Source organism: Dasypus novemcinctus, chromosome 3 (assembly GCF_030445035.2).
Source record: "Dasypus novemcinctus isolate mDasNov1 chromosome 3, mDasNov1.1.hap2, whole genome shotgun sequence".
In the NCBI taxonomy this organism is placed as follows: Eukaryota; Metazoa; Chordata; class Mammalia; order Cingulata; family Dasypodidae; genus Dasypus; species Dasypus novemcinctus.
The window spans coordinates 157,820,439-157,842,818 of record NC_080675.1 but is presented as its reverse complement, the minus strand read 5'-3'; the positions used below and the strand labels follow the sequence as shown (position 1 = coordinate 157,842,818).

General features: G+C 36.0%; 1 protein-coding gene across 12 annotated transcripts in view; it reads left to right on the top strand.

Moving 5' to 3' along the window:
* MEF2A (myocyte enhancer factor 2A) overlaps positions 1-22,380 on the top strand; it is a 195,142-nt gene that overhangs the window by 44,556 nt on the left and 128,206 nt on the right. For 2 of the 12 annotated variants that reach the window (XM_071214334.1, XM_071214333.1), the window contains exons 1-2: positions 13,221-13,274; positions 13,542-13,598. The exons of the other annotated variants lie outside the window; for them this stretch is intronic. The gene's annotated coding sequence lies outside the window, so the exon portion shown is untranslated. Of the gene's footprint in view, positions 1-13,220; positions 13,275-13,541; positions 13,599-22,380 lie in introns of those variants that run through there. 12 annotated transcript variants of the gene reach the window in all.

Genomic DNA, 22,380 nt, shown 5'->3' with positions numbered 1-22,380 from the left:
CTCAGGGGAGCCAATGTGGTTCAGTGGTTGGGTGTTTACTTCCCACATTTGAGGTCTGGTGTTCAATCCCTGACTTTGGTACCTAAAAAAAAAAAATTGAAAAATAATTAGTTTTGTTTAGTTTGAGGACCCATGATATATAGTTTTAGTTTGTATCCTTAGATTTTAAAAATTGGTAATGCAACTGAATTTGCATTCTACATTTCAGTAAAATTGGATTAAAAGTAGAAATTAGCTTTTCGTAAACCTTGCAAAAAAAGGTTTATTTTATGTCTGTGTATACATCTTAAAGTTCAAGCTCTTAATACTTAATTTGTTAATATAAAAACATTTGACCGTAAGTGCAAGCACACTTACATTATATTTGAATACACACATTTTTATGACATTGGGAATTACCTACTCATTGAAAATTTTCTTTTTAAAGTGAGAGTGTAATACAATGATCATTTTCAACTATTTAATCAAAAGTGGTAAATTTGGTAGGATGTGTGTATCTGGTAAATATAAAGCATATTGTGTAATATAAAGGAATGGAAAATGGGACCTAGGAGAACTTTTTTTGAATCTTGAAGCGCATAGCTATTTACTGCAAATTTGTGTAAAACTTCCCCTCAGAACGAATTTGTGACATTAAGAAATATTTAGTTGGTTAATTTTTTAATTAACCAAATAAAACAATTGATTTTTAAAAAATAAAGAATTATTTATTTTTTATTTATCCACCCCTCCCCCCTTGCGGCTTGCTTGCTCTCTGCTCTCAGTGTCCATTCACTGCGCATTCTTCTGTGTCTGCTTGTCTCCCTTTGTTGCATCATCTTGCTGTGCCAGCTCCCCACAGATATGGGCCATCAGCTCTCTGTGGGCGGTGGGCCAGCCTGCCTTCAGAATGAGGCCCTGGGATGCGAACCTAGGGCCTCCCATATGGTAGATGGGAGCCCAATCAATTGAGCCCCAGCTGCTTCCCAAACAACTGATTTTTTTAAAAATTATTTTTCCACCTTTCAACAAGTACTTGTGGAGCTAAATGCCAGGCTTGGTTTTGAGTGCTGGGATTTGAAAATCTTGAATATGAATATTTAATGCTTCCTTAGCGTTAAGGTAGATTAGTAATTTTAGTAATTGTGCTTTTTTTTTTTTTCTATTTTAAGGATTTGTATTTTGTGAAAAAGGAACAAAGAAGAATTTTCTGCAAGGGTCATATTCAACTGCACTTTTTGGTGATATTTCTTTGAGACTGTTTTTTTCCCCTATGTTTCTATGTTGTGTTTTCAAACACAAAGGGAATGTTTTTTTTTAACAATGAGGTTGTTCTTGTGAGCTAGAATGGTTGTCATTTTAGAGTTTGGTTCGAGGATTAATGTAGACCAATTAAGGACATTTGTAAAATGCACTTGAAAGGCATAAAATTGTCACTGGCAATTTCTCTTATATTTTTGTCTGACATACTGAAATAATTTGCTACCCTTTTACCTTTTCTACTTCTTTCATATCCCACATCAATTACTCTTTATTTGAAAAATAAAGAAAAAAAATCTAGAGTAGGTAGAATGGTTTTACTGTGGCAGTAAGAGGAAGGAGGGGTTGGAGGACATGAGTTATGTAAGTTGAGGAAAGATTTTCAAGTGAAATATAAAGTGGACAAATCTATACCTCTTCAGAGATGAGTAGGGTCAGAGAAACAAGCAGTTTTAGGAGGCCTTTTTAAAATGTGAGCATTTTTTGGTGACTTCCTTTATTGCCTTAAGTCATGAGCCCATATTTGCAAAGCTATGGAGTAGTACATTTTGATTAAAAAATTACACTGGTCTAGATTAATGTTCCTAATATGTCAATAAGATGTGTAGACCTCTTTAAAAATTTTCATGAGTGAAACCGTATCTGATTCCCATCTTCTACACAAAGTTGAAAAATGAATTGTATTTATACCTAGAATATTTTAAAATATTGTAACTTTGAAAAATGTTGATGGGGGATATTTTTAGTGTGTTGTAAGTTAACATTAGCATTTTAAGTATCAGGTATCATTGCTCAAGCCTGATGATCGTCAGTAAAAAACTTGGCAAGGATAACTTTTTTAAAAAAACCTTTGATTTTGTTGTTTCAAAAGTAGTTTTGCTATTTAACATAAGATCTGTATTTTTCCTTTAATAATGATATGGCAGAAAAAAATTACTTTTTATGAATTTATAAATTGAGTTTTTTGTTAAAATATTCCAATATTAGTTTCATATGGCTATATATTTTTCTTGTTATAATTTGACTGAAGAACAACTCATTTAATGATATCCTTCAGTTTGGAGAACTAGTAGAAAAGGGATTGTTTTTCCAATTGAAGTACAGTATCCCTCCTTCCAAAACTCATGTATGTACAGGCAGGATGGGAATAATGAAGTTCAATTCTCATTTTTAAATATAGTGCTTGGTTAGTCTTCTATAAATCTTGGAATGTTCTAAATTTAAAAAATTTTCTCACCATCGTCCATTTCTAATATATTTCTTTTCTTTTGTACAGTAACTGCTCAAAACCAAGTGATTTGAATGTAAAGCACTATAGAAATTTAGCTGTTCTCATGCCCGTAGCCCAGAGCATCTTCTCTGAATCTCAGTGAGGGACGTCTTTGGGCATTTCAGCTTTTATATATTGGGTCATGTTAAAGCTTTAGGGACTCTTCTATGATGCCTCCTCCACTAGACTCTAAGGATATAGACAGTGTTTTATTTTTCATGACAGTCTTTCTGTGGCTTGCTCGATTGCATTGAGTTAAATACTCACAGGGTTTACTATGAGTACTTCTTAAATAAGAAATGCTCTTTCCTTTTACGTAGGTTCATATGTTGACTGAAGAGCCTCAGATTAGGGATTTTCCCTATAACTCTGCCCTAATTTGGAGTAGAAAGTTGAAGGTGTGTGGCATAAAGGATTGGCAAAATTTCTCCTAGTTCTCTCTCTTCTCCTCCCAACCCCCCCGCCCCCAGTCTTAGAACTGCTTTGCTTCCTGGGCTTTCCAAAGTGCCAGGAAATATGACTAAAGGTTATATTCATACCATATTTAAAGGTTTGTTTACTTTTCTGTTTTAATTTATGAATATAAATTCATGAATTTGTAAAAAAATTTTATTTTTTTCTTGATTTCTCTTTTAAACTTACCTCTTTAAAACAAGGGAAAGCCTTGCTGAATTTACTTACTGGGAATTTCTGTTGGAGTGGATATCAGTTTTATCTGGAGGATTTGGAGTGGTGTTACTTTTTGGAAACTTGATTCTTATTTTGAAATGTGGGTTTTGTAGTTTGTGTAAGAACATTTCTGAGTAGTTACAGTGAAATTCTGCTAGTTTTCTTTTTAAGACAAGTTTACTGCTTAAGCACTAGCGTTTATTTTCAGTACTAATTGGCATTGTACTTGTGACTTGTGGGCAAGCATGAGGTTTTGAAATTCTGTGTGGTTTTGGCATTCTAAATTCCTGTCTAGCCATTGCTTTTACCATTTTTTAAGGAAAGATATCATTCCTTTCATCTCTAGAGATAATTGGTGTTCCCACCAGCTAATCATGAGATTTCCAGTTTTTCTACATCCTTGTTGAAACTTGGTATTGTCAATTTTTATAATTTTAGCCACTGTTGTGGATATATAGTGGTATAGCATTGTGGTTTTAATTTGTATTTTCCAAATGACTAGTGGTGTTGTACAGTGTAGTACATCTTTTCATGTACTTTTCTGTTTTGCCATTTGTCTTCTTTGATGAGCGTCTAGTCAAATCTGTTTTTCATTAAAAATTATTTTTATCTTTTTATTACTGAGTTGTAAGAGTTATTTCTATATTCTGGAGACAGGTCCTTTATCATAAATTTATTCAGCAGATAGTTTCTTCCATTCTGTGGCTTGTCTTGCCCTTTTCTTAGTGTATTTTAAGGTACAAAAGTTTTTCATTTTGATGAAGTTCGTTTTCTTTTTGTTTCTCTCTCCCTTTTTTGGTGTTTTTTTATGGTTCATGGGTTTTGAATGCTATTTGAGAAATCTTTCATTAATTCAAGCCTACATGGATTTTCTTCTAGAACTTTTATATTGTTAACTCTTGTATTTAGGTCTATGATATACATTTTGTGGTAATTTTTTGTATATGGTGTGAGGGAAGGGTTGAGGTTTATTTCTTTGCATATGGATATCAAATTGCTTCAGCAGCATTTTTGAAAAGATTGTTAAATTACTAATTACTTTGGCACCTTCCTTGAAAATCATTTGACCATTATGTGTGGACCTATTTCTGGACTCTGTTCTGTTGAGCTCTCTATCAGGCCTTATGACAGTACTGTGCTGTCTTGATTTCTATGCTTTATATTAAGTCTTAAAATCAGGTGGTATAAATCCTCTAATGTTATTATTCCAGTTCAAAGTTGTTTTGGCTATTCTAGGTCCCTTCTGTTTCTCATTGTATTTTAGAATCAGTTAGTCTACAAAAATGTCTACTGGAATGTTGATTATGAATGCTTTGACTTATAGATTATTTTGGGAGAATGTAATATTTTTAGGAGGTACTGGGGATTGAACCCAGGACTCGTGTGTGAAGTAGGTGCTCAACCACTGAGCTACATTTGTTCCCCAATGAGAGTTGGTTTTTGTTGTTGTTTGTTTGTTTGTTTTTAAGAGGTACAGTGTATCTAACCCAGGACCTCGTACATGGGAAGCAGGCACTCAAGCACTTCAGCTACCTCCGCTCCCTGTAAAGACATTGAGGCTCCTAATGAATTAACTTGGTGTCTCTACATTTATTTAAATCTTTAATTTTCCTCAGAAATGTTTTGTAGTTTTCAGTGTAAGGCCTTATACATATTTTGTAAAAATCATCCCTAATTATTTTATAATTTTTATTACATTACTGTAAATGGTAACTTAAAAATATCAGTTTCCAATGTTTCTTGCTAGTATATAGAAATTAATTGATTTCTATATAAAACTTTGTAATTTGATGTTTTAGTTTCTCAGCTAAGCTAAAACAAATATCATACAATGGATTGACTTAACAACAGGAATTTATTGGCTCACAGTTTCAGAGGTTGCAAGGCTTTCTTCCTCAAGGTCTTTATCTTTAGACTGGCCAGCAATCTTTGGAGTGCCTTGGCTTTTCTGTCACATGGCATTGTGCAGTGGTGATGTCTTCTTTCTCTTTCTGGTTCCATTGACTTTTAGGTTCTTGCTTCTCCTGTGGCTTCTCTTTCTTTATCTTTTCCATATTGAATGAAGGCACAGCTTAACTAATAACATCTTCAAAGGTCCTGTTTACAAATGGGTTCTCACACCCACAGGACCAGAGGTTGGGACCTGTACATGCCTTTTGTGGGGGACATGATTCAATCCCCAACATTGAGATTCTACTGAGTTCATTATTAGTTCTAGTGGCTTTTTTGTAGATTCCTTCAAATGTCCTAAATTCATCTTGTCTGTGAATACAGACTTTTATTTTCTCTTTCAACTTTGTCTTTCCTTTCTTTTTCTTGCCTTATTACACATGCTTTTAGTCCCCCTACAGTGTTGGATAAAAGTGCTGAGAGCTGACAACCTTGCCTTGCTGCAAATCTTAAGTGGAACGCATTTAGTCTTTCACCATTAAGTATGATGTTAGCTATAGGTTTTTCATACATACCCTTTATTAGATTTAGAAAGTTCTCTCTATTCACTACATTGCAAAGAGGTTTTCTTTTCTTTTGTAAAATCCTGAATGGGTGTAAATTTTTGTTAAATGCTTTTTTTGACATCATTTCTTCTTTTATGATTTGTTAATATGATGAATTGCAGTGATTGAATATTGAAGCAACCAATCATGAATTTTGTGATAAATCCTACCTGTTCCTGATGGTGTTATACTTTTTATTTATTACTGGAATCCCTTGCTAAAAATTTGTTAGCAGTTTTTCCATCTGTGTTCATAGTGCACATTGGTTTGTTATAATGCTTTTGTCTGGTTTTGGTAGCAGGATAATGCTGGTCTTACAGAGCAAGTAGGAGGGCTTTTTGCAACTGGAAAATTTTGCATAGAATTGGTGTTATTTCTTCTTCTTTAAGTGTTTGGTATAATTCACCAGGGCCTGAAATTTATGTGGGAAGGTTTCATACTACAGGTTCAACTTCTTTAACTGTTATAAGACTATTCATATTATCTTATTTCTTCTTGAATGTGCTTTGGTTTGTCTGTCAAGGAATTTGTTCATTTTATGTAAGTTGTCAAACCTATTGGTGTAAAGGTGCATGTTATATTTTCTTACCTTTTAATGTTTGAGGGGGATCTGTAGTTATTACCTTTTTTTAAAGTAAAGATTCCGCCCCCCCCCCCCCGCCCCCCGCCCCGGTGTCCGTTCTCTGTGTCCATTAGCTGTGTGTTCTTCTCCGCTTGTATTCTCATCAGGCAGCACTGGGGATCTGTGTCTCTTTTTGTTGTGTCATCTTGATGTGTCAGCTCTGTGTGTGTGTGTGGCACTACTCCTGGGCAGACTGCGGTATCGCGTGGGGTGGCTCTCCTTTTGCAGGGGCTACTCCTTGCATGGGGGGCACCCTTATGCGGGGGCATCACTGCATGGGTCAGCACTCCTTGTGAGCAGCAGCACTATGCGTGGGCCAGCTCACCACATGAGCCAGGAGGCCCTGGGTATTGAACCCTTGGACCTCCTATATGGTTGGTGGGCACTCTAGCTGTTGAGCCACATATGCGTCCCTGTAGTGATTATCTTTGTTCAAGGTTTTGGTAATTTAGGATTTCTATTTATCTACCTATCTGTATTTTTCTTGATTAGTTATAGGTTTATCAATATTATTAATCTTTTCAGTAAACCAGTTTTTTCTTCCTCTCCCCTTCCGCCCTGCTGTTTTTGTGATCTGTGTCCATTTGCTGTGTGATCTTCTATATCTATTTCTCTTTTTGTCTTCTTTTCTCATTTTTTTCCTCTAGGATTCACTGGGATTCAATCCTGGGGACTTCTGATGTGGAGAAAGGTTCGTATCAATTGCTCCACCTCAATTCCTGGTCTCTGCTGGGCTACACTTTGACTCTCCCCCTTTGTGTCTTTTTGTTGCGTCATCATCTTGCTGTATGACTTGCATGGGCACTGGATCACCACACAGGCACTTAGCTTGCTGTGTGTGCATTCAGCTCACCGTGTGGCACTGACTCGTTGCGTGGGCACTGGCTCACTGTGCGGACATTCTGCTTATCACATGGGCACTCGCTCACCATGCAGGCACTAGGTTTACCACGCAGGCCCCGTGTGGGCATTTGGCTCACCATGTGGGCTCTTGGCTCACCATGCAGGCAACCATGTGGGTACATGGCTCACCCCATGGGCACTGGATTGCCGCACAGGAACGCTTTCTCTTCTTGACCAGGAGGTGCCAGGGATCAAACCCAGGTCCTCCCATATGGTAGGCAAAGACCTTATCACTTGAGCCACATCCATTGGTTTTTATTTATTTAAAAAAATTTTTTAAAATTTATTTCTCCCCCCTCTCCCCTCCCCCCCCCAGTTGTCTGCTCTCTGTGTCCATTTGCTGTGTGTTCTTCTGGGTCTGTTTGTATTCTTGTCAGTGGCACTAAGAATCTGTGTCTCTTTTTGTTGTGTCATCTTGCTGTGTCAGCTCTCTGTGTGTGCAGCCCCCTCCTGGACAGGCTGCACTTTTTTCGCATGGGGCAGCTCTCCTTACAGGGTGCACTCCTTGTGCATGGGGCTCCCCTATGCTGGGGACACCCCTTTATGGCATGGCACTCCTTGCACACATCAGCACTGCACGTGGGCCAGCTTCACCACACGGGTCAGGAGGCCCTGGGTTTGAACCTTGGACCTGCCATGTATAGGCAGATGCTCTATCCATTGAGGCAAATCCGCTTCCCTCCATTGGCTTTTAAAAACATCTTTATTATTATTCTTTTTCTACTTATTTTGGGCTTCATCATTTTTCCCCCCAGTATCTTGAAGTGGAAACTTAGGTCATTGATTTGATTGTTTTCCTATATCAACATTTAATCTTTTAAATTTCCCTCCTTCTGCATCCTACAAAGTTTATATTGTGTTTTCATTTACATAGGGTTCAAAGAATTAATGTTCCTTTCTGGTTTTTTTTTCCCTTTGACTCATTTAATTTCCAAATATTTGATCACTTTCCTAGATGGTTTTCTGTTGTGGCTTTCTAATTTCTTTTGTGGTCTAAGAACATAACGTGAATGATTTAAGTTCTATTCAGTTTGTTGAGATTTGTTACAAGGCACAAGCTATGGTATTAATGTTTTGCATGTTCTTGAGAAGAATGTATTGTGATATCGTTTAGTGGAGCTTTCTAAAATGTTATTTAGGTCAAATTGGTTGATAGTGTTCTTCAAGACTTCTATATCCCTCCTGGTTTTCTGTCTAAATGTTCCAGTAATTGCTTAGAGAGGTGTCAATCTTCAGCATCAATTGTGTATTCATCTGTTTCTCCTTTCATTTCATGGTGCATGCATACTTAATATTTTTATGTCTTCCTGATGAATTGAGTCCTCTTAACCTTATCTCTGTTAATATGTTGTGAAATTTACTTTGCTGACATTAATTTGGCCACTTTAGCTTTTCTTCTGGGGATTAGTGTTTGCATGGAGTATCTTCTTCCATCCTTCTTGTCTTTTGTGTTTTTGATGGTTAATTTCTTGTGTCATTTTGGCTAGGTTATTGTATCATTTGTTTGGTCAAGCAAGTTCTGGGCCTGATTGTTACTCTCGGGGTATTTTGTGGATTTAAATCTTTAGTCGATTAACTGAATCTATGGCTGTTTACATCTACAGTCAACAAAGGAGATTGCGTTTAACAATGAGAGGAATCTTCTCATCCAGTCAGTTGGAGGTCTTAAGGAGATTGGAGGATTCAGCAGTCAGAAAGCTGGCTGTACTTAAGCCAGCTTTTCGGAATTCATTGTCACCTTTACTAGCATTACCAATTTCCAGCTGCTCCTGGGGAATTCTCTGTTACCATTGAGTTCCCAACTTGCAGGTTGGGTTGCCCAGTGGAATTCAGACTTGCCAATCTACAGGGACACATGAGCCATTTCCTATAATAAATCTCTTAATAAAAAAATATACATGTATGCATGTATCTCTTGTTTGTTCTGTTTCTCTGGAGAACCCGAATATAGTGTCGTTATATGTAAGGGAAGTGTTTTGTCAAGAAAATAGTCACCTCTTAGAGATTTTGAAGGGTACTGGGAAACTTGGGAGTGCTGATGATGTTCTTTTTTGTAGATCTGAATTGTAGTAACTCAAGTTTGTAATAAATTCTTGAGTCGTACATTTTTGTTTTAGGCAAATTTATTACTCTGTGTTACCTTTCACAATAAAAATGTTAAAATATACTACACACTTAAATCTCTGTTTATATCCATAGTGTCTTAACACCGGTCATACCAATCCTGAATTACAATGCATGTCCCACCCACAACCCACCTTCTTTTAGAAAGGTTCTGATTTTTTAGTATAATGGTAAACTGAAAATCATATTTATCTGTATAAATAAAAATAAGGTTTATGCAGGTTTGATTCAGGTGATATGTAAGGCTAAGAGTTTGAATATATTTGAATTATATTATAATGTATTTGAGTTATAATGTAGAGAATTGAGATTATTTCTAGTAATGCTAATTTATCTTTATGAAGGATTTAATCATTTGCAAAGTATTTTTTCCTGAAACCATTAATGACATCCTGAAAGGTATTTGGGATAGTATCTGTGTTTCACAAACAGGGGAGTCAGTTTTTGAGTCAGTTGATGGTGGTGGAAGACTAGAATCTCATTTTCCTTAACACACCTTGCCTTGCAGTGTGTGTCCTTTCGTTTCCTCTGCTGTGTCCCATGTGAAGACAGTGCATTGTTTTTATGTAAGTGTAGTTAATCTTGGGATGGTGGACCATGTGTGGATGGGCTTTGGTCTTAACTAGGAGCAGTATACAAAGTCTCTTTTCTATTAAATTTTTTAGTAATAAGCCTATCTCTAAGGAGCTCAAGGTACCCTATGATTATTTCCTTAATTTTTATAACTTATCAATAATTCTGATTCCTAAATTCTTGCTCCACTTTGTATAGATGATTGAGGTGATGAAAGATGTGAGTCATTGAAGATCACATGACAATTCATTGTATATCTAGAAATAAAATATAAATTTTATAACTGGTCATTCTTATAAAAATTTTGAAGTTATAACATCTTAGTAGTTTGGGTTATTCGTATGATTAATACTTTGTATAGTTTAAAAATAATTGTATGTATCTCTTTAAGACAGCAAAATTTTGGAAACTTTGAATTTCCTATATAATTAAATGAAAGGTGTGATTATTGACTTTATAATACTGACACTAGGATGGCTGATAAAAAAAAAAACAACAGGATCCTGAGAATGATGAATTCCACTTGATACTGATACCAGTTACCTGATAATCCATGTATATATGTCTGCTGGGTCTAGTTAAAATACCATTCAAGTCCTCTATTTCCTTATTGATCTTGTCTAGATTTTCAAGCCATTATTGAAAGTGTTGTATTAAAAATCTCCTATTAATGTAGAGCTATTTCTCCCTTCAATTCTGTTAATGTTTGCTTCATGTATTTTGAGGCTCTGTTGATGGGTACATGAATGTTTGTAATTGTTATGTCTTCTTAATGAATTGGCCCTTCTTATCTATATATAGTACATCTTTGTCCCTTTTAACAATTTTGACTTAAGGTCTATTTTGTCTGATATTTGTATAGCCACCTCCACTCTCTTTTGGTCACTATTTTCATGGACTGTTTTTTCCCTATCCTTTCACTTTCATTCTGCTTGTGTATCTGAGTTTAACTGTTTTCTTTAAAGTAGCTACTGATAATGTAAGACTTCTGTTATTTTGCTCTTGGTTTTTTGTAAGCCTCAGACCTTTATTTTTTTTTAAAAAAATCTTTATTTCAAAATAATTTCAAACTCACAGGGCAATTGCAAAAAGAATACAAATTTTATAAAGAGAATTTCAACATACCCCCCCACTCAAATTCCCATGTCTACCAATTTTAACGTTTTGTTAAATTTACCTATCATTCTGTCTATCTGTCTTTTATCTGTTTATCTGTTTTCCAGACATTTGAGAGTAAGTTGTATATACATCATGTGCCTTGAATACTTAATCTTTCATGTACATTTCCTGAGAACAAGAATATTCACTTCTGTAACCACCTTAACTGGTTGAACTTGAATTGTCAAGTTCAAGTAATTTAACATTGATATAAAACCTACTGTCTATACTCCAGTTTTTTTCATGTGTCTTAATGTCCTTTTGGGTATTTTCTCCTCCATTGTTAGAGCCAGTCCAGGATCATGTTTTGCCTTTAGTTGTTAGTCTTATACCTTTATTTTCACTCAATTCTTCCACTACTACCTAATTTTTAATTTAATCAGTCTTTTACTACTTTTACTTTTTAGTTGGACATTATAGAATTCCTTCTAATTTCCTCCTGTGCGTATTTTTATATTTTCTTTGTGTTTACCATGGGGTTTAAATTTAACATCCTAAATCTGTAAATCTCCTTTGACTTGATACCAATGCATTTTCAGTAGTACATACAGATTATGTTCCTATATTCCTCCATCCCTCTATCTTTATATTGTCACAAATTACAGTATTAATACAGCACAAGTCCAGAACCATTGGTTGAGCATTTCATTTTATTCATTTGCATTTTAGATTGGTTAAGAAGTAAAAAGTGTAGTAATGAACCAAAAAATACAGTAATACTGGGATTGTATTTATCCATGTCATTGCCTTTACTAGCAATCTTTATTTCTTCATGGGGCTTTGATATTGTTGAGTGTATTTCCTTTCAACTCAAACAACTTCCATTTGCATTTCTTATAGGGATGGTCTAGTGATGAATTCTTCAGCTTTTGTCTATCTCAGAATTCCTTAATCTCTCCCTTAATTTTGAAGGACAGTTTTGCCAGATATGGAATTAGTGGTTGACAGTTTTTTCTTTCATGTCTTCCTGATCTCAGGAATCTTTCTTTGTCTTTGGCATTCATTAGTTTAATTACAATGTGTTTTGGTATATATCTCTTTTGAGTTTATCTTATTTGGATAGTGTGTATTTTGGTACACATGCTGGAATCCAGCAGTTCTCTCAGGCTCTGTTCTCTTTTCTTCATTGTTTTTTTTCTTTTTGCTCCTCAGACTGACTAATTTCTATTGTTTTATCTTCAAGTTCATTGAATCTTTCTTCTGCCAGCTCCAATATGCTGTTGACATTTTTATAACGTCCCATCTGAATCTGGTGTCCATTTAAATTGAAAGACACTATGTTAAATCAATGTTTTGTTGACCTCTTTCTTGAAATGTGTAATTATTACTGTTGTGTGCATATATAGCAAATGACTCTAGGAACTAAATCAATCTTAATCCAAATGACACTCATCCAGCAGTGCTTCCCCTTCCCGGCCTCTGGCCAGCCCTGTTGATATCCAGCAATTGTGATTACTCTAATTCTCCAGGAATTTGAATTAGGAAGGTTCTTCTATTTAAGTTATCTGGATTAGGAGTAATATTGGGAAATAGAAGCTCAGGTTCCTTTGCAAATGTTCAAGACTATGTCCTTGAAGGGTAGGGAGATGGAGACCTTTCAGAAGGTCAGAATTCTCTATTTGTAGATACTCTTGATGGTTTTGGTATCAACTTACAATATGCTGTTTAGAAACATTGCAGTGGCAGCAAAAAGATTACATTGGAATGGGTAGGGACTGGTGTGAATACATAGAAGAAATACATTTGACTCGTTTGGTTTTTTTAAAAAAAGTTGTATTTTGAGATATATGTGACACCCAAACTGAGCAGTTGAGAATGTGGTTGAGTAGCTTGAGAACCTGAATTCCAGCTGTTTGCTTTTTATGCAAATTTCATAGCAATTTGAGTGCATATATTTTGATATTCTTGACATTTGTAAATTAATTTTACTGTCAAGTTATCCAGAATGGTTACTTTTAAAAATCTAATGATTGTTTTTATAGTTTGTCTGAGTTTTCTGGCGGTTAGGACAAGTACCACATAATGAATTGACTTAAGCAATGGGAGTTGATTATCTCAGAGTTTTGGAGGATGGAAGGCTTGTTTCCTCCCAAGGTCATTAGTTGTTCTGGTGGGCTGGCAATTCTTGACAATCCCTGACTTTCCTTGTCCACTCCTTTCTTTTCCAGGTTCCATTGACTTCTGGCTCCCCCCTGTGGCTTTCTCTATAAGGCCTCCAGTAGTAAGTTTAAGGCCCATCCTTATTTAGTTGACCACACTTTAACAAAAAACAGTATCTTCAAAAGACCTATTTACAGTGGATTTACACCCATAGAGTTGATCAAGATTAAGAACATGTTTTTTTCTGGGGTACATATCTAAATATGCCTCACAGATTTTATATTAAATGATAGCAATAATATTAGCCAGAATTTATTGAGCATTTATTTGGACTGGAAACTAAGCTAAAGACTTTGTATATATTATCTCTTTTACCCTCATTTTTTAGATGTGGAACCTGAATCTTAGAGAAGTTTAATATAACTTCCTCCAAGTTATGCATCTGGTAAGTGGTAGAACTGAGGTTTGAACCCAGGTAGCTGACTGTAGAATCTTATCTTCTTATCCAAGATCATGTGCCACTTCTTTGTAATATTTGAACCAACCAACCAAACAGAATTGAGAGTAACTAAGTAAGAAAGCATTTGTTGAACTATCATGGGAGGCCTGTGCAGAATATATGTTGTGTTACAGATACTTTAATATACTTTCTTATTTGTATTAACATTCATACGGCCTGTGAAGTAGGTGATGGGCGCTCCATTTTATAAATGAAGAAACTGTGTGGCTCAAAGAGATTAATTGACTTGTTCAAACTCTTTAATGGCTAGTGGCTATAACAAGTAGGATTTAAAATTGAGTCTTTTAACACTAAGGATAGTATATTGTCAAATATAGAACTGTGTTGACTTAAAAAATATGGGGAGTTTTTACCTTTTAGGGGTTATGCATCCCTCTAATGATTTGAAATGAGATCCTTGCTACATAAATGTCTTTCAAAATATTATATTTTAATGTCTTCATGAGTCCCAACTCATTTCCTGCATAGATGAGGAACTGTAGGTAGGCTTTCTCTTGTCTGTGGATATCGTGTGCTGATGTTTAACAGGAAGAGATTGGGATCATATCTGTTTCTAACTGTTGGGCATTAATTATTATAGAGTTATTTAAATGTTGAGGAAACAATGTTTGATGCAGATAAATGCTATTAATCAGAACTATTATGGTTTGTTGTTAATCTAGTCAAAGGTGAAAAATTTTAACTATTTTATGTAATCATTGCATCATCATACCCACATGAAGTATGTTATTGTCCTTTAAATTTAGACAGAGAGTAGTCAAGTAACATTTCCAGGGTCACACAGTTGTCTAACAGGAAGTACAACATTGTGATTAGTCTGTAGTGGTAAATGGGTGGTGATACATTTTTTTCTCAGGAATTTTAATTATTATTTTTAAAGAAGCTTTAGATATCATAAATATTACATTGAAAAGATAGGGGATTCCTATATACCCCAACCCCTCCCCCTCCCACACTCCCCCCATTAACAAATCTTTCATGTATGCAGTATATTTGTTGCAACTGATGAACACATGTTGAAGCATTGGACTATAGTTTACATTATGGTTAACACTTTGTACCATACAATTTTATAGATTATGACAAAATGTATAATGGCCTGTATCTGTCATTGCAAGGTCATGCAGAACAATTCCAGTGTTCCAAAAAAACCCTGTGTATACATATTTGTCCCTCTCCCTCCCCTCAGAACCTCTGGTGACCCCTGCCTTTATCCAATGTTACAAGTTCTTCCATTGCTAGAATAATAATCTACTTTAGGCCATAGTTACATTCCCCTTTATGTTTGTTCATTCCTCTGTCTAGAGGATTTTGGGATGGCAATGCCTACTATTGCTTCTGATTGAGAGGGCTTTAGATCCCTTGGACAGATGGGTGGAATTGTCTTGCTTACAGTTGTAGATACTCTGTTTTTTTGGGATGGGCATTGTCTGTCATCTTCCTTTTGTTAGTTGTCCTGGGTGAGTCCGATGAATTGGAGGATTGGTGTTGGCTGCAACTCTGCTCAGATTCAGGGCTCAACCAGCATATGAACACATGGAAGATTTAAGTCTCTGGGACACGGGTATAGTGCTAATTATAGGTTCAAATAAAAGGGGCATAAGAACCATGTGTAGGAAAATTATAAATGAGTCCAACTCTGATACATTGGGAGGATAGATTATCATATTCCAAGCACCCACTGACAGGATGCTGAATTCCTGGGGTTATCTGCCCTGCTTGTAGTGTCCAGATGTCTCTAATGCCCTCAGGAGACCCCCTGCATGGGGCACTCTTTACTGTGGCAGTCAGCGAGATCTTCCTAAGACCGGCTTAACTGTAACCGTTGGAATGACCTCCCGATTCCCTTTACAATCTCTTAGCCATAAAAACTCATTTATATTTAATATTTCCCCTTTTTGATCAAGGTCTTTTTCCACATGCATCACTAGTTGGCACTTAGTAATAATCCTTTGGTACCAGGAAGGCTCATCCCTGGGAGTCATGTAGTGTGTTTATATGCTGAGTTTGACTTTGAGAGAGGTTACATTTGAGCAAGGAGGCTTTCACGAGGTCACTCTTCGATAATATATAGTACCAGGTTAAGTAAGTTTCAGTTTCACAAGAACAAGGTTCGTAAGTACAAGCATCAATATCAAGGGCCTGGCGTATTGGTCTGTTCTCCTCCTCTAGGCACTGCCCATGTACACTATGGAATCTCGTCACTATTAGAGATTGTAGCAGAACTCCCCAGGATGGGAATTCAATATGCATTTGGTTATTGTGTGGCTCTCTACCCACCAAGACAACACCCCATGACCACTTCAAACATTCATCTTCCATAGAAGCATGCCCCAGGTGTTCCCCTTCTCACAGATCCCACCACCACCGATACCCTGCACCAGTCATCCTTTCCTGCCACAGTTGCGACTCTTCTGCAATCATAAACCTCACCCAAAACAAAGAAAAAAATTTTAAAAATAAATAAAATTTTTAAAAAAGAATGTTTTTCATTTCCGTAAGGTCTGTTAACTTTTATGTACAGTGACAACTTCTTCTGTATGTTCCTCCAGTGTCCTACTTTTTTTCACTTTATTTTCAAAGATGCTTTCGGTAACAGAAAAGTCATATAGAAAATATTGGGGGTTCCCATACTTTCTACCCCCTCTCCCTTCACATTTTCCCCTATTAATATCATCTTACATTAGTATGGTATATTTATTACAATTGAAGAAAAAAAAAAACAAGTATTGCCAATATCCATGGTCAGTGATTTACATTATGTTCACATTCTGTACTGTACACTTTCATAAGTTCTGACAAAATGCATAAAGACCTGTATCTGTCATTACAAGATCACGCAGAACTATTCCAGTGCCTAAAAATACCCCATGCTCCATCCATTCTTCTCTTCCCCTCTCCTTGAACCCATGATAACCACTAGGTTGCAATTTTTGAAGAATGAAGTTCATAGTTACGTGCATTAATATTGAGGGCTTGACATTGGTCTGTTGTCTTTTATTAGGCACTGCTTATATTCTCAAGAGATTCTCGGCCCTCTGTTTGGGAGCCTAGCAGGACTTCCCAGGATGGAAATTTAATATTTTCTTGTTTATTGTGGATATGGAGGAAAGGGAACTCTTATCCACTGCTGGTGGGGATGTACAATAGTGCAGGTATTGTGGAGGATGGTTTGGTGGTTCCTCAGGAAGCTTATATTTTTGTATTAAGTGCTTCTGCAGTGATCACTTAAACTGTCCTTTTTTTTTTTTTTTTACTAGTTCTTAAAGTGGAAAACTCATTTATTATCATTGAAACTCCCCTTATACAAGGTCATATAAAAATTCGTAGCTCTTTGATTATATATAAGTTATATTTTCTACAAGTTACAATAATGTATAATATAATTTAGCTTTTCATAAGACATTGCTAAAATACATCATTAGTTCTGTTACATAAAAGCACTTATTTTCAAATCCAGTACCTGAAATGAACAATTTTCTTCTGTACATAGTTTAGCAGGGCTAATAAGCATAAAATCATCTTTATCAAGAGGTATGTAATATGAATATCAGTAGTTGCTCAAGTTTGTTATTTCTATATGACATTTTCTTTTTGCTTTGATCATAACAAAACCTTTAAGTTTACTGAAATTCAGTAAATAAAGTTCAAAGACATACTGCTTTAGCTCCTGAATCAAATTCATAGTAATTCTAGGGTATTTAATACCAAAGCCAGAATAGAGCAATTTTTTTTTCTTTCTCCCCCCCGCCTCCCAAGTTGTCTGCTCTTTGTGTCTGTTCACTGTGTGTTCTTCTGTGTCCGCTTATATTCTTGTCAGCGGCACTGGGAATCTATATCTCTTTTTGTTGCATCATCTTGCTGCGTCAACTCTCTGTGTGTGTGGCGCCACTCCTGGGCAGGCTGTACTTTATTTCATGTGGGGCAGCTCTCCTTACAGGGCGCACTCCTTGCATGTGGGACTCCCCTACCCAGGGGACACCCGTGCGTGGCATGGCACTCTTTGTGCGCATCAGCACTGTGCGTGGGCCAGCTCATCACACAGGTCAGGAGGCCCTAGGTTTGAACCCTGGACCTCCCATATGGTAGGTGGACACTCTTATAAGTTGAGCCAGATCTGCTTTCCAGAATAAAGCAATTGATGGCTTATTTCTATGCAGTATTTTCTTATTGCTTTGATCATAACAAAACCTATAAGTTTACTAATTCAGCAAGTAAAGTTCAGAGACATATTACTTTAGCTGCTGAATCAAATTCATACATAATTCTAGGGTATTTAATACCAAAGCTAGAATAAAGCAATTGATGGCTTACCATCACATTTAAAATGAAGTCCCCCTTTCTTGGAGTCTAACTCCTGCTTACCTTTCCAGTGTCATCTTTTTTCATTTTTCCAGAAATGCTCTGTGCTCCAGACATTCCAATTCCTTATGATTTTATGAAAATTCCATATCCTGTTTTTTCATACTACTTACCCAATAAATATATTAACACAACCTGAATCAAACCAATAAAACAAAACACTTAGGGGAGCAGGTGTAGCTCAAGTGGTTGAGTGCCTGCTTCCCATGTTCAGGGTCCTGGGTTCAATCCCTAGTACCTCCTGAAAACAAACATAAACAAACAAAAAAACCCAACTCTCATGGGGAGCAGATGTAGTTCAGTGATTGGCGCTTGCTTCCCATGTACGAGGTCCTGTGTTCAATCCCTGGAATCTCCTAAAATAGCAAAATAAAACACTTAACTGTCCCCCCCTTTGTATTCATTTTATAAATTATATGTATGTCACTGGCTATGGCACCAAATTAGTATTCACATGAGTTTCTTGAAGGCAGAAAAATTTTTTAAAAATTTACCTGGTATTTAGCATAATGTCTGTTGGAGGTTAAATCATATTCCCCCCAAAAGATATGTTCAAGTTGCAGCCCCTAAGAGTGTGCACCCATTTGTAAATAAATAGGACCTTTGAAGATGTAGCTAGTTAACGTGCTCTAACTGAATAAGGGTGGACCTTAATCCAATATGACTGAAGTCTTTATAAGTGAAGGAAATTGGACCAGAGGAGAATCCATGGGAGAAATAAGAACCTAGAAGACGTGTGCATTGCCATGTGACATAAAATCCAAGGGTTAAGGATTACTGGCAGCCAGCCCAAGAATGCCACTGTCTTTGGGGAAACGCATCACTTTGCTGATGCCTTGATTTCAGACATCTCCTAGCCTTAAAACCATGAGCCAATGAATTCCCATTGTTTAAGCAAACCCATTGTATGGTATTTGTTTTAACAGCTGGGAAACTAAGACAATGTTTAACACTTAATATTTGCTACTTATTCATATAAGCACTTGGTGGCTTTGAGACTGTTACTTTTAAACTTCAGTTTCCTTCATCTAGAAAAATATCAGTAACTTGGACTAGAATCTCTGCCTTCTTTCATATTTAAAATTCAGTATATTTAGGGAGTTTTAAAAAATTGAGCTTATAATGTAAGACCATATCAAGCTTTAGATTTTTAAGTCACTTGCTTAGTATTATGTTGATACAATTGACTTGATAGTAAAATTCAATGGGGAAAAATGAGGATGATTTTGAGGAACTTATTTTTTGTTTTTGTTTTTGTTTTTTTTATTAGAATAATTAAAATGCTTTAATAATGATTGGAGTGATGAGTGCACAATTCTGTGATTATGAACTTATAAATGAAAATAAGCAATGTACAAAAAAGTAAGTGTAGTATGTTACTTTTGTGTGAAAAAGGTTAAATTAAAACTATATATATTTTTTCCTGCTTTGCAAAAAAAGAAACCAAAGCATAAACCAGTAAACTTTGAAATTGATTGCTTACAGAAAGAGGGCAGGGAAAGGGAGTAGGGGAAGGTGGACATTTTCTGAGTATATTAATTGTATAATTCTACTTGTAGAAGCATGTTATTCTACATATTAAAAAGTAAAATTAAATAAAAGGATGAGGGTGAAAATTTCTAAAAATGAAATGCAAATAATAATGAACCCAGCTATATTGCAAGTAAACACAGCCATGCTCAAGGAGGGGGAGAGCACAGGCAAAGATCTGATCCACATGACTTTTAAAAAAAATTTAGTTCATATTGGTGAGACCATACAATATTTGTCCTTTTGTGTCTGGCTTAATTCACTCAACATAATGTCCTCAAGGTTCATCCATGTTGTCATTTGCATCCCAAGTTCATTTCTTCTTACACCTGAATAATATTCCATCGTATGTATATATACCACATTTTGTTCATCCATTAATGGAGACTTGAGTTGTTTCCATAGTTTAGCAATTGTGAATAATGCTGCTGTGAACATTTAATTTTCCCAACAACAGTGAGGGAGTATTGCCATTTCTCCACATCTTCTCTAGCACATGTAGTTTTCCACCTTTTTAATAATGGCCATTGTATGGTGTGAAATGATATCTCATTGTAGTTTTTATTTGTATTTCTTCTTTGGAAAAATTTCTGTCCAAATCTTTTCCCTATTTTTTAATTGGATTGTATGTCTTTTTATTGTTGAGTTGTATGATATCTTTATATAGCATGTAGATCAAACCCTAATTGGATATGTGGTTTCCAAAATTTTTCTCCTAATGAATAGGTTGCCTTTTCACCCTCTTAACAAAGTCATTTGAGGCACAAAAGTGTTTGATTTTGAAGAGGACCCATTTATCTGTTTTATTCTTTTGTTACTTGTGCTTCATATATAAGCTTTAGGAAACCACCGCCTACCTCAGGAACTTGAAAATGTTTCCTTGCATTTTCTTCTAATAGTTTTATGGTCCTAGCTTTAATGTTTAGGTTTTTGATCCATTTTGAGTTAATTTCTGTATAAGCTGTGCGATAGGGATCCTCCTTCTTTCTTTAAGCTGTGAATACCCAGTTCTCCCAGCACCATTTGTTGAATGGGTCTTCTGGCCCACCTGGGTGGGCTTGACAGCCTTGTCAAAAATCACTTGACTTTAGATGGGAGGGTCTGTTTTTCTTTTTTTCTTTTTCTTTTTTCCAGGAGAGATCTGAAACTGAACCCAAGGAACCACCCATGTGGGAGGTGGGCACTCAACTGCTTGAGCCAAATCTGCTCCCAGGGTCTATTTCTAAGTTCTTTTTTTTTTTTTCCATTGCATTTGGTGAATACATTTCTGAGCACTGCTGCACCACATGGATAATGGTTTACATTATAGTTTACACTTTCCCCCAGTCCACCCACTGGGCCATGGCAGGACATACAATGTTATTTCTGAGTTCCTGATTCAGTTACATTGGTCAGTTTCTCTGTCTTTATGCCGGTACTATGCAATTTTTAGCACTGTACCTAAGTAATATGCTCTAAAGTCAGGAAGTGAGAGTACTCCAACTTTGTTCTTCTTTTAAAAGACATTTTTGGCTCTTTGGGGGCCCTTTTCCCTTCCAAATAAGTTTGATAACTGGCTTTTCCATTTCTGTAAAAATGGCTGTTGAAACTTTTGTTTGGATTGCATTGAATCTGTAAATCAGTTTAGGTAGAATTGACATCTTAGTGATTTTTAATCTTTCAGCCCACGAACATGGAATGTCCTTCCATTTATTTAGATTTTCTTTGGTTTCTTTTAGCAATATTTTGTAGTTTTCTGTTTTCTGTAGTTTTACGTTCTTGGTTAAGTATATTCTTAAATATTTGATTTATTTAGTTGCTCTTATAATTAGAATTTTTAAAAATTTCCTCCTCAGTTTGCTCATTAAATAGTGTACAGAAATGCTCCTGGTTTCTGAGTACTAATGTTATATTCCTCCACTTTGCTAAACTTGTCAGTTTGAGTATATGTTGTAGATTTTTCATGATTTTCTAGGTATAGGGTCATATCAGCGAATAGCAAAAGTTTTACTTCTTCCTTTCCTATTTAGGTGTCTTTTGTTTCTTTTTCTTCCCTAACTGCTCTTGCTAGAACATCTGTCACAGTATTGAATAAAAGTGGTGACAGTGGCATGCTTGTCTTGTTCCTGATCTCAGCAGGAAAGCTTTCAGTATTTCACTATTGAGTACAGTGAGTGTAGGTTTTAGTTACATGAATTTTACCATGTTGAAAAAGTTTCCTTCTATTTCTATCTTTTGGAATGTTTTTATCAAGAGGATGCTGAATATCAGATTACTTTTCTGCTTCAATCAAGAAGATCATGTGATTAGATTAATCGCTTCAGTAACGTGTGACCCAGCGTGGGTCGTAATCCTCTTACTGGAGTCCTTTATAAATGGGATGAATAAGGAAAGTGGTACAGGGAGGAAGTACCAAAAGCTAACAGAAAAAAAGCCATACAAGCAGAGGGAAAGCTATGAGAGCATGGAACTAAGAGCAGCAGAACCCAGGAGAGAGGAAGCAAGACACTGAAGCAGCAAAACTGGAAAGAGAAGGTTGAGACAAGCCGATGCCTCCGTGTGCTAGTCTTTGGGGAGAAATCATCACCTGATGATCCCTTTTTTCTTTTTTTAATCCAAAGAATGAGTCTCATTTTTTCCTCATGTGTCTCTGTAGTTGCTTTATCCTTTTTATATTTTATTTTTGTATTTTTTTTTTAAGGATGTACTGGGCTTGAACCCAGGACCTCATGCCTATGCAGCAGGTTCTCAGCTACTGAGTTATACTTGCTACTTTTTTGGGGGTGGGGTGGGGAGGGGGAGTAGCTTTGTGGAGAAAGCATTGCCTGATGATGCC